The sequence below is a fragment of the Dipodomys merriami genome, unplaced genomic scaffold (genome assembly GCF_024711535.1).
Source record: "Dipodomys merriami isolate MVZ:Mamm:240054 unplaced genomic scaffold, mDipMer1.0.p SCAF_605, whole genome shotgun sequence".
In the NCBI taxonomy this organism is placed as follows: domain Eukaryota; kingdom Metazoa; phylum Chordata; class Mammalia; order Rodentia; family Heteromyidae; genus Dipodomys; species Dipodomys merriami.
In genome coordinates, this window is record NW_027206186.1 from 31,250 (window position 1) to 44,437 (window position 13,188).

Consider the following 13,188-nt stretch of genomic DNA (forward strand, 5'->3'; position numbering starts at 1 on the left):
AAGAATCTGGGCCTGACATCTCTGCCATGCTCCCTAGATCAATGGGTGTTATTCAGTCTACTTCTTGTGGTGGGAAGTCCATTTCTTTTCAGTCGTGGGGCTTGAACTCTGGGCCTGGGCTAGCTCCCTGAGCCCCTCAGCTCTACTCTAGCACTCTATCACTTGAATCACAGCACCACTTCCAGTTTTCTTGTGGTTCTTTGGAAATAAGAGTCTTACATGTGTTCCTGCCTGGGCTGACTATAAACCACAATCCTCATATCTCAGCCTCCATTGTACTTAAGATTATAGGCCTGAGCCACAGGAACCTGGCTTAAGTGTAATTCTGACCTTCTTTCTTTTTTTCTCAATCTCTCAGGAACTGATTGAATGGGTGCTGGAGGAGGTGGCCCAGCATCCCCAACGTGGTTGGTACCAAGGTGGCCCTCTCATTCTGGAGGTGGGCTGTGGGTCAGGAGCTGTCTCGCTCAGGCTATTGTACCAGTTCCATGAGGTAAGTCCCTCTGTGCCATGGCTAGACCGTAACAGTTATTCGTTATCCATCTAGCCTTACTGGATTCAGTACTGTGATCAATGCCCTTTTCTAGCAAAAATTTCTGGCTGAAATTATGATACATAGTTACAGAATGAAAATGTAATGCCATCTAAAGAGTCATTTAGGGTTCTGGGAATGTGACTTCACGGTACAATGATTGCCTAGCATGCATGAAACCCTGGGTTCAATTATTCAGTAACACATAAACTGAAAAAAGAAACACTGGAAGTGGTCCTGTGCCTCAAGTGGTAGAGAGTTAGAATTGAGAGAAAAAAAAAAGCTGAGGAATAATTCCCAAGCGCTGAGTTTCAGCCCCAGGACTGCCAAAACAACAACAGCAACAACAACAATGAACATTTAGTTAGTAAATGCAAAATAAAGAACCCAAACTTGGAATATATAGTTGTTCCTCCCATCCTGATACTTGACAATAGTCCCTAATTCATGTACTTTACCTATGTTAGGATAATGTGTTGAAAAAAAAGTTTTGTTCACTTGGTCATGGCAATTAATGCCAGGAATGTGCTTAGATGTCAGGTGAAGATTAATTCTGGAAATTCAAAGATTCCAGGCTTTTGAGTGGGGTCACTGCTAATCACAATGAGAAGGTAGTCTATGTGAGATTTGGAAATCATTTTGGCCAGTCATAGCACCAAAAATTCAGAGGCTAATTAACAGTTGTGACAGAAGAGAAGGAATAACTCCAGATGGAAGGAAAGAAATGATAGTATCTAAGGTATAACAGAACAGTTCTAGGGAACCATATTTGGTTATTGAAGAACTAGTTATCAACTAGGCTTATTCCTCATTTCCTTTAGCATTCTAAATCTCTTAGGCTAGATAAATGTATCTCCTTCTATGCTGTTCTTTCATACCTGATCTCCTTTGCTTTCTAAAAATCTGTCTTTCTATATTTGTCTATAAACATTTACTGATACTAAATACACCTATACAGATGTCACAGGATGCTAATGTAATGGCCACATAGCTCATGAATCATTAATGAAACAAAATGGAAAAGGAGGACATAATTACTGCTACCTCAATTTTTCTGAAAAGCTGCAATGTCATCATTTGGTTAAAATTTCCATTCTTTGTCTACACAGTGTCATTCAGTGCACATAAATGCAAATATGAGCCGGGTGCTGGTGGCTCATGCCTGTAATCCTAGCTACTCAGGAGGTTGAAACCAGAGGATTGTGGTTCAAATCCAGCCTGGTCAGGAAAGTCCATGAAACACTTATCTTCAATTAGCCACCAGAAACCCAGAAGCGGTGTTGTAGCTAAAGTGGTAGAGCATTCTTGATGAGCTGAAGAGCTGAGAGACAGTGCCCAGGATCAGTGTTCCATACCCACCATCAACAAAAAAGTGCAAATATGGCGTTAAGTTTCCCACAAAGGAATGATGAAGTCAATAGAAATCTTCCCAAAGGAGTCAGTACATGTACTTTTGCTGAGTTATTTAAGTTATGGCTTCTTTGCTGAACATATTCTCTTCTTTAAAAATTGTCAAATATTAGCTTTATAGTAAACTTCATCTAATATTTCTTGGTTCAAAAGAGAAGTCCATCCAGTTGATGTCACTTAGCTTTCTTACTGTCTTAGTTCAAAGCCAACCAGGCATGAGAGTCTGTCAAATTCTTACCTGTAATTAAACACCAAAAACCCAGAAGTGAAGTTTTGGCTCAAGCAGTAGTGTACTAGCTTTGTGGGCAGGTGGGAAAGAAAGACAACTGTTCAGGGACAGGGTCCAGCATCTGAGTTCAAGCCCCAGAACCAGAACAAAATAAACAAACAAGCAAACAACACAATCCCTAGGTATTTCTTTGGGACTCTCCTTAAAGTAGTAGTGGTCTGAGAAGAGGCTGGTTTTGCTGATCATACTCACTGGATCCTGCTTTTTTGAAATCTTTATTGCTATGGAAAACTCAGGAACAGACTAAAGGAATTGATAACTGACTCCTGCAACAAGAGAATCATCTCAAGAGTGAAACATCCATCCATAAGACACTTCAAAACCTCCATATCTTTGTTTCTTTGCAGTAGAACACTTTTAAAACAAAGTTATTTCCTTTTGTTCTATGCTGGCCTTCAAATGGCATATTGTTTCCTTCTGTAATATTCTCAACTACAAGTTTACAGACAAGTTTTTTTTTTTAATTTAATTTTATTGCAAAGATGCTGTACAGAGGGTTACAGTTCCATGAGTAAGGCAATGAGTACATTTCTTGTTGAGCATTGTTACCCCCTCCCTTATTCTCTCACTATCCCTTCTAACATTCTTTAGATCTTTGTAAAGCCAAATTTCCACTGGTATAATTTAATTCTGCCTAAAGAATATTCCTTGCTAAAATTAAAGGAATTTCTGTGGACCTTACAGATCTGCTGACAATAAATTCTAACTTTATTAGCCTAAAAATGTCTATTATGCCCTAAAATTTGAAGATATCTTTGCTGTTTCAAGAATTCAAGGTTGACAGTTTCTTTCCCCCATCACTTTAAAGACTTTGCTCTATGATAGTTCTTAAGTGTGTTTCTCTGTGTGAATTGTGTCCTTTTCGTAAAGGCTGATTTTGAGATTTTCTTTTTAGTATATATTTTTTTTGTAATTTAACTGTTAAAGCACCTTGGTATAGCACTCTGCCATATAAATTCTAGGGATTATTACCAAACTCCCCTTATTGCTTCTCATGTAAAGATGAGTAGGTAGGAAAACATAGATACTATAGAGGCAAATTCAGTGCTACTGGCTTCAGTATATGAACTCTCCATGAGACAGGCACTATTATTCTCTTTGTATATAGGAAGCTAGAATGGCTAAATAACTTTTCTCAGTCAGGCATCCAATAAGTGGTAAAACCAATGAGTAAAGAACACACTCAGAAATGTCAGGGAGAAAGTTTCCTTCAAGCCTTGAATTCTTTCCTCGTACAGAAAAAAGGAAAGCAAAAGTCAACTTGAACTTTGTCATTCCTCTATGTTCAATTGCTCTCCTGAGATCAATTTCCATATCTAGTAACAGTTACTTCCACTTACTTCCAGTAACAATCTATGGTGCTGCTCGAGATAAAATGAATGTTTTCTGGCTTCATTGAAATAGCACAAGGACACATTTGGAAATGAGGTAACACGTATTTCAGAGACAATTTAGTAAAGAGAAAATATGAAATTTAAATTCCTTATGAATACTTTATTCATGAGTACATTTTGTTCAAACTTCTATAGTGCTCTGTAAATTAAGGTGAATTTTAAATGGGAAGAAGATTCTCAGATCATTTTTTGTGAGTGTATGTGCTGTGCCTTAATTTCCCAATTGTACATGAGTTAACAGTAAAAGAAACAATAGCAATAATAGGAGAGAGAAGTTCTGTGTTTATATAAAACGGTTTAGTAAAATATAGAAGACTCTACAAATAAGACAACATTGAAACAATAAAGCCAAGTCCAGTATGTAGATTTATGGGAGTGATATAGAGAAAGCATTACTCCTATATGGAACATGAAGCCACTTCCTTTCTAAATCACGCTTGCTAATCACCTAATTTTGTAAAAAGGAGAATGGAAGAATGATTCTGTTTCCAATGCAAGTCATATATGAGATAATGGACTTAAATGGAAAAAAAGGGTGTATCTTGCGAGAATAGGAATTATACTAGCAATGAAACTGGTGGCTAAGATCACATTTCTTTTTTTATCCTTTTCTTATATTCTTTTTGTAGTTGTTGGTCATGGTATTTGAAATCTGGGACTGGGCGCTGTCCTTCTGCAATGCAGCTCAAGGCTGGTGCTCTTCCACGTGAGCCACAGTGCCACTCCCAGTTTTCTGGTAGTTATTGGAGAAAAGAGTCTCCAGAACTTTCCTACCTGGGCTGGCTTTAAATCCCAATCCTCAGATCTCACCACACCCAGCTTAGGATCATATTTCTAACAGTGTACACTCAAGATATGTAATGTATATGTCCAACTATCTTTATATTAATTCTTGCGTTAAAAAGCTGGGCTACAGGATAGACTTTACACTCACAAAATTGTTTGTAGTTCAAAAGTTGATACTCCTGGAAAAATAAAACCTAAGAATGTAAAGGAGTCTGAGAAGTTCAATTTGCATCCAGTCTGGGCAGAACAGGCTTTGAGAGACTACCTATAATTAAACAGCCAAAAGCTGGAATACCAGTCATGAGCAAGATTGCTGAATAAGAGCTTGAGGTTTTTGCATACATATATACAAACATACACCTACACACAGAGGGACTTACATGTGCACACAAAAATACACAAATAAAACAATTCTCAGAATATGTAGAAAAGTTAGAAAACAATAAAAAATATATCCTGAGTAAGACTAGAATCAAGTGATAATTTTTAATATTAGAAAGCCCTCAAGTGAAATTTCCCCCCAAAAGTTGAGAACCTTACATAGGTAGGAATCAGAGATAGTAAGAGTGTCAAGCAACATTATTAACGGGATAGGATTCGTGGAGCAATGAATCAGGGAACCCTGTAGGTACATATGAAAATGTTCATATCTTCTGTCAAATGTTAGAACATCTTTGAAGATAGTACATAAACAGTCTGAGCAGTCAGTCTAGTGGATAAGATCATAGGAGAAATTCAGAATTGCTAGTCTGGTTGTAGAGTAAATAAATAAACTATGGCAGGACAATGTGATACAAGCCTTGTATTCTAGCACTTCGACAGGAGATTAGAGAATGGAATTACATTGCGATATCTTCCCTGGACCAGGTAGAATAATTTTGTCTCAACAAAACAAACAAAACAACAAGAAAGGAATACACAGTTGAATTTGGGTCTAATTTTCTCATGATGTTTTGAGAAGTCAAGTTTCCTATTGAAATGCAACTCATATATATCCTCACTTGTGTTTTAAATGCTCTCTTCATTACAGAACATTCTAGATGCAAAATGGCTCATTATTCCCATCCAAAAATTTGCAAAAGTGAGTAAGCACCATTCTTTTGGATTCCAAAGAAATGTTGAAGAATTACAAAAGCTTAAGCCTGGAGAAATAGCAAAGTTCATCTAATGTAGGACTTTGTAGACCTTGCTAAATTAGAATTTAGATTTAAAATATATATTTTGGTTTTGTTTGTAATCTTATATTCTATAGGATACTACAAAATTCTTTTTTTGGGGGAAACAAATATACTTTATATATATGGGAACAAATATTAAAATGAACAACTGGTATTTATTAAAGGAAAGATGCTATGACTAAAAATACTACAAAATTCTTTTTAAGTAGAGGGATTAATTGAAAAATTCACAAATGATTCTGGCATTCTATTTTCCTAGAATATTCTTTCAAGAGAGTTATAATTAGAATATAGTTAATAGATAATTCCCACAGTTCATGTATACCATGTTAATGTGAATAATCTAGACAGAGTTGCCAACAAATGGATGACAGTAATTAAATTTAGAAAAACAGCATTTTTTTGAGGGTTTGGTTTAAAATGGTACGAAGAGAGTAATTGTGTGACATCTTCTTTCTTCAACCTATAAGTAACACAGGAAGCCATTTCCTTATTTATGTGCCTCCGTATACATTGAGGAAAATGCTAGGTTTTGGGTTTGTATTCAACTTTGTTTTTGTTTTATTGGTTTGCTTAGAGCTTGAACTCTTGGCCTGGACAGTGTCTCTGAGCATGTTTTTGCTCAAGGCTTGTGCCCTACCACTTCAACCTCAGTGCCACATTTTGTCTGGCTTTTACGGAGAAGTATATTGGAGATAAGATTCTAAGAAACCTTCCTGCCAGGGTGGGCTTTGAACCATAATTTTCCGATCTTAGCTTCCTCAATATATATGATAATTAAAAAAGTATAAATATTAATAATATTTGCAAGTGATTGGATGACAAGAATACCAGTGGAGGAAAAATGATGCAGATAAGTTTATTGTGGTGTTCTTTTCAGAACACGGAGGGCATCACATTAGTAGAGGTGTAGTATTTTTCACAATAGAGATAAGCTATTCATGATATGAATTAAGGAATTTTAAGGTGTCCCTTACAAGTTGGAAACTGTTGGGCTAGGATGACTTCATGGCATAAATCTTGGGATTGATGGTCATAGAAATAACAGCTTACTCTGATAAAAAAAATTGCTTACTCTTGAAGAATTAATTATTACAGATGCTTCATAGTTTTATCCTCTATGAGAATGTGGCTATTTTTCTGTTGACTTCTCAATCTGTAACACCCCATTGCAAACTGCATCTATTGCAGAATTTCATAACATGCAAAAAAGTACTGTTTTGAATCTCTCAGGTATGGAATGTTGGGAATTTAAAAATTAGTAATTATGAATAGTTATTTCTCATAGGAATTTTGAAAAACACATGTATTCTGTCCTCTTAACAACTTATTTAATTTTAAAAGTTATGGGTTTCCATGGCATTAAAGTGTTTTTCTGTTTTAGAATGAGAAATATTAAATTTATTCTTTTTCAAAAAATTCAGCAAGTATATTATGAAAATATTGTCTAGTTGGATAACAATCACGTTGATGACCCTCTGATAAAGAAGAGGTAATTAATTTGAATTAGATGTCAAATAGTATTGATTTTTAAAATATTACTACATAAAGAATAATATTTACTGTGCCAATACAGTTAAATTACATTTTATGTAGCTCATTTTTTTCAATTTTATTATCAAATTGATGTACAGTGAGGTTACAGTAATTGTAAGGTAGTGAATACAAAACATTTCAAACTTGCTACCCCCCCTCATTTTTCTCACAGTTTTCCTTCACCCCTCACAAGCTGTAATGTACATTTCCAATATATTGTCTTGTGAGTGTTGATATTGCATTGGTTTTCTCTTCGTCCTTTGTCTCACCATTTTGCTTTTCATCTTCCCTTCCCTATTTAAGGTAAATGCATATACTATACAAAATCAAATACAGCAGGAATGAACAATAGGGGAAAAACCCAGAGAAAACAAATCACATAGTTCATCAAAAACAACAACCGCAATTGAAAATTTCTGGTTCCATATCTTGGAATTCATTTTCCTTAGCATCAGCTTATATGGTTATGTATACGCAGTACAAAGCCACTGGAAAATAATAGCTGCATGGACACCATATCATGAAAACATCATGTTAACTTTTTGATGGTAAAGGTGGAATTAGGATTGGAGAATTCGCGGTTCTGATAAAGGAATTTCATGAGTTTTAAAGTTTGACAGGTAAATTTGAGTTGTTCAAAATTTTTAACAACTTAGCCTATTAAGAAAATTTAAAATTGCCTGGGAGAATAAGCTTTCATGCAAAGAAATTCACGGAGACTTAGTAGAGAGGAAGCAATGTGGGTGAAGATGCTCATTTTCACACTAAACAAACAAACCTCAGAAACGTTGCTGTAAATCCTGTAGGTTCCCTTGGAATTACCCTTACCCAAGAAATATATTCTTACCGTTTGAAACAAGGATATACTGGAATTTAAATTCAAATTCTTAAAAAATAAGACATCAAAATTTGTGAATTTACCTTTAATTACCAAACAGTAATTCTCTGAAAAAGATAATTTGAGTCAAAATATTTAGGGAGAAAGTGCCCTCCACAATGAAAGAAGGTGTTGGGATTACACATTTCTGTTTGTAACACTTTCCACAATGTCTTTGCATGTGAAGCAGTGAAACACAGAAAAAAAATCTGATTGGATACTTCAAACCAATGATTTCACATTTCTAAGTGGCAGACAAAAAATAATATCCTTAATAACATGAGATAGTGAAGACTTCTCTTATTACATAAGCCAAAATGTTTTGGGTTCAGAAAAGAATTGAACAAATGGAAAAGGAAAGAAAACATAGTTCTTAGAAAGCCTAGCTAAGTGTATTGGCTTCAGCAGTGAAGGGAGGCCAAACTTTTTTATATAAATTGTGTTAATATTTTTTTTGGAGGTCCGGTCGTGGTGCCTGAACTCTGGGCCTGGGCGCTGTCCCTCAGCTCTTCAGGTCAAGGCTAGCACTCTACCACTTGAGCCACAGCACCCCTTCCGGCTTTTTTCTTTTTGCTTATGTGGTGCTGAGGAATCGAACCCAGGGCCTCAGGCATTCAAGGCAAGTGCTCTACCAAAGAGCCAACTTCCCAGCCCTAAACTGTGTTAATAATTTTACTACCAAAAGTGATTTTACAGAGCCTATTTGGCTCACTTCAATACAGAACAGATTGAATGAAGATATGAAAATAAATTCCACGTCCAAATGAGGCAACTAAAAGAGTTTTAAAAGAGAAATCATGAAGATGTAACAGTGGTGGAGCCCATATAGTCCTTCAGCTTCACTAGACTTGAAGCCAAAATGCTGTGATTAATTGCAAATCAGGCAAGAGCTAAGAGGAGGACATAGAAACAGGACATAGAAGCATTGTCCTTTTGTAACAGACACTGTCTTCCTAGGTATAGGTGATTTAACTCTACTCTCCTCCATACATCTTGGTGAACAAATGCAAGACCAAGAGAAAAATAATCTATTGAATAATTTTGCATAGAATAACTTCATTGTTCCTGATATGGTATCTAAGGAGAGTCTTAAGATAGAAGATAAAAGTGCAGTATTTTTCAGTTTCCTCTAACCATCTTCTTAGCAAAATATATCTTTTAGGTTAGAATTGATTGAACCAAAAAGTGATGGAGTACTTATTTTTGTGGGGACTTTAGACACAAGAAGACTTTCAAGGTAAAAGAAAAAATGCAGTCAAATATTTGTGATCACAGCTTCTTGGACTGTTTGCTGGAGACAAAGTTTTACATTAGATTTCTTCTCATTGACATAGATGTTGTTTCGTGGCAAGCAAATTCAAGAGGGAAGTTTAATAGACTCGCTGGCCAATTAAACAGCATGAAAGAAGAAAATGGCAAATAATATTTAAGGAATTACTTTGTCAGAAGAAAGAAGGAAAAATATAATTCAAAATCAATTGACTTAAAAGTATTAAGAAAGAGTAGTGAAGAGAGATTAGAGAAAACATAGAGGATTGTTTTCTCTCCAGTGGAGTAATGGGTTCTTGATCTTGTTTCTTCCATTCTGTCTTCACAAGCTATCAAGTGTGTCTCATGACTGGATTATACAGTTCAGACAGAGAACTCGTAGAAGAAATATAATATTTGCAGCAGATGTAGGTGATTTATAACCTTAGACAATCTATTTAAATCTGTTCAAAATTCTCCCCTATCCCAAACTTCTCTCTTTGTACAGCTTTGTTTGCTTTTCCCAAGACGACCTTTCCTTCATTAACTGCTTAAAATTTGGGGAGGTCATATTCATACTTTCTAGAGATTTCAGGTTGGTTGTGATTTTTGTGTGTTTTTGTTTTTTTGTTGTGTTTTTAACTGAATTTCAAAAGGTTGTGCAAGTGTTACAATTAAATATATCCATCTAATTGTCCAATGCTCTTTGATCAGAGTCACTCCTTCCATCATTCTCAACCAACCCCTTCTCCAAGATTTATTTCAGATTTACCACTTCCTTTATCATATGTATACATTGAGTATTCTAGCTGTACTTGCCCCTTGTTCATTTTTCATTCATTCTATGTCTTTACTATAATTCCTTTCTGTTTTCAACTTCCTGATAGTCATCCTGTTACACTGTCTATTAATACTTTGAAAGGTTTATGTACATTTCATGGAGTTTCCATACTGCATATGCTTGAACTGATGTCAGCTTATATTTCCATAATTCATTCATATTTTCAAGACAGGAGACGTGAAGCACCTAAACATGATTTTATTCTCATCCATTTGGAAAATTAATCTTTAGTCAAAAAGAAAGTAAAAAAATTGGCATAGAATGTATTCCTAACTACCAGTTTTTATAAATGGCTTTGTACAATGGTGTGATTGTTTTATTTTACATGGGATAATATTTTCTACTACCTATAAGTTTTGGAAAAAGAAGAAAACTAAAATGTATTCCTATAGAGGAATATGATAGAAATAGAAGACAGATTTTATGTTTGTCATATCTCTGATGAGTACCCATATTCAAGACTTAAGTCATATTTCTTCCTATGATAGACAGATAGGGAAAACATATTATTACATATGATAAGACAACTACTTGTGACTTTTTAAAATGTACCTTATTAAATGATGACATTTACTTTATTAGCTAATATTTGGGTTTGAAATTTGGGAGGCTGATCTATTTAACACATTTCTGGAAGGCCCCTACTGAAAAACACAAATTGTGGGTGGTACTATTTCTACACTTTAATGAATGGTTGAACGTGTTTGGCATTAGTGCTGGGTAAATAATTCAACTCTATTGTAACTTGCTCCCTACACTTGAAAAACTTGTAATGTCACTAAGTATCATCTATTGTCAAATGTTATTTTGGCAAATGTGATTTTAAAAAGTTAATTTGAAAAGGAATAACTTTCAGAAGATTAAATCTAGATTATCATTGGTTTGAGAGTGACATTTTTATACCACTGAAACATGTTGTACTGAAGTCCCAGTGTTTTGAAGCACTTAGGATCTTCTCAATGTTTTTCTGAATTACATTTGAACTCTAAGTAAATTTTTCTGGGCCTTAGTAAACCAATTATGGATCTATCCTTCCAGGAACTACTTTTTGGCACACTTATGCAGGACTAAAATCTTTCATTAATCATAGGGGAGGGGTATTAAAAATAACCTTATGACACTTTGTGAACTTGTTCATCATATGGGCTGGTAATCTGTAAGTTGAATGTTTGAATTGTCGTACATACTCTCAAATTTTGTGATCTCATCTTTCATTTTAAGTTGCCGTGCATTTCACAATTGCTTACTGCTAATTCCTGCATCTCAAGGAATTGGGGCCCTGAAATATAGGAAATTAGAAATTGAGATGGATCTTCAATTACTTTGTGTTGGCATGTTATATGGACCTTGGTGAGAAGTCTTGCCTCTGTTATCTGATGATGCCGGTAACTGGGACCTGGGATCCTAGGAATCATTGTGTCATGTAGAAGAATAATATTTGTTAGACATCTTATCAGCAAAATTTGGGAATAATTAGTAGGAATGCTTCAGAAATATGGAGAAAAACAGTTTGGGACCAGCGAGTTAAAACAATAAACAGAGAAGCAGAGTAAAATCCCTTTTAGATTAGCGGATAAAAACATTGTTTTTTTTTTTTTTTACCATGTGAATTCAGAAGACCAAGAACAGTTAGAATGTATCACAAGTTTATACCAAAGACATTGCGCTGATACTTTTTATATTCTAATATACATTTTAAACCTAATTATTTGTATTCCAATTCTATTTATTGGAATAAATAAATATTAATGTATTTGTGAAATTATCAACAAATTCTAGTAAGTTTCACTGTGTGAAATATAAAATCAGCACATATAAATATAAAATATATAACTATATATAATATAAGAAAAAGACACATGTTTTGCATTATTCTGTTGTGGTTACAGTACCAAAGGCAACTCTGTTTTAAAGTATTATTCCATTATCTCTACCTCAGTGTTTGATAGAGTTGGACCTAAAGCTTTACCATTTGTAGATTTACAGCCTGGAGGCAAGAGAAAACACTGTGATTAAAACATTACCAATTTAAGGCCTAATAATTAGGAGAAACATCTGGACTTCTCCTGCAACTATGAAAATATTTGGTGATAGAAATGCAGTAGGGTAAGTTCCTGCCTGGTTGGATGGTAGACAGGCCAGGACATTAAGTAATTATGCATATGATCAATTTCTCATCTTCTTGGCTTTAGCTATTTTTGAAATGTTAGATATAATAAACAATTATATTTTGATAAAATACCTTGTAGTCTGAACAGTTCTGACTGAACTGTTCATCTCTCTATGATCCTTGTAACTAAGATTAGTTTTATTCAAGTAAAACAAACTATGCTGTCATTGTAAGATATTCTGATTTGTCTGTTCCTACATGGGAGAAGAGTAAAGGGTCAGGTAGACATTTGTGCCAGCAAGACCTCATTTGGGAAAATGTCAGCTGCAGAATGTTAGAAGTAGCCCGTAAGCAAGGCTTACTTTGAATCCATTAGCTTCACAAACCTAAGTCAGTTGGATCAATAAGTACTTGAAAAAGCCATCACCTTTGGACCTAGCTACAAATTATTGAAAGTATGATCAAATTCCAAATGAAAAAGACTTAAAATTGTCATTGACAAAAAATTGCAAATGTGAGCAATTAATTGAACATATAATTTTTCCCCTATTCACAGAATTTTAGGGAAATAATAGCATTGTTAGGAACAATAAGGATTCCTTGTTCCAAGTAGGCACCCATGGATATAAGCCTGTATAAAGATTTCATCATTAACTACTTAAATTTAGAAGATACTACATGCTTCAGCAGCACGTATTCCCAAATTACACTACAGAGATTAACATGGCATTTGCACAAGGATGATATGAAAATTTGTGAAGTATTCCATATTTTTCATTCTTCAGATGCAAGAAATGAAAAACAGTTATTAAAAAGTTGATTACAAAATAACAAGTGTAACAACAAACGTAATTCCTTTTAATTAAATTTAGTTTGACATTAGTGTATTAAATCTTCACCTCAGAAAGGCGTTTACATAGCATAAACTTTACAAAACTTTTGAAATTAGACAAAATTGTCATTTTATCCCAAAGAAAAATAATATTA

General features: G+C 34.6%; 1 pseudogene; it reads left to right on the plus strand.

The window, feature by feature from the left end:
- Positions 1-12,879: 12,879 nt before the first annotated feature.
- On the plus strand, positions 12,880-12,976 carry LOC138814738 (U6 spliceosomal RNA; annotated as a pseudogene).
- The last annotated feature ends 212 nt before the right edge of the window (positions 12,977-13,188 follow it).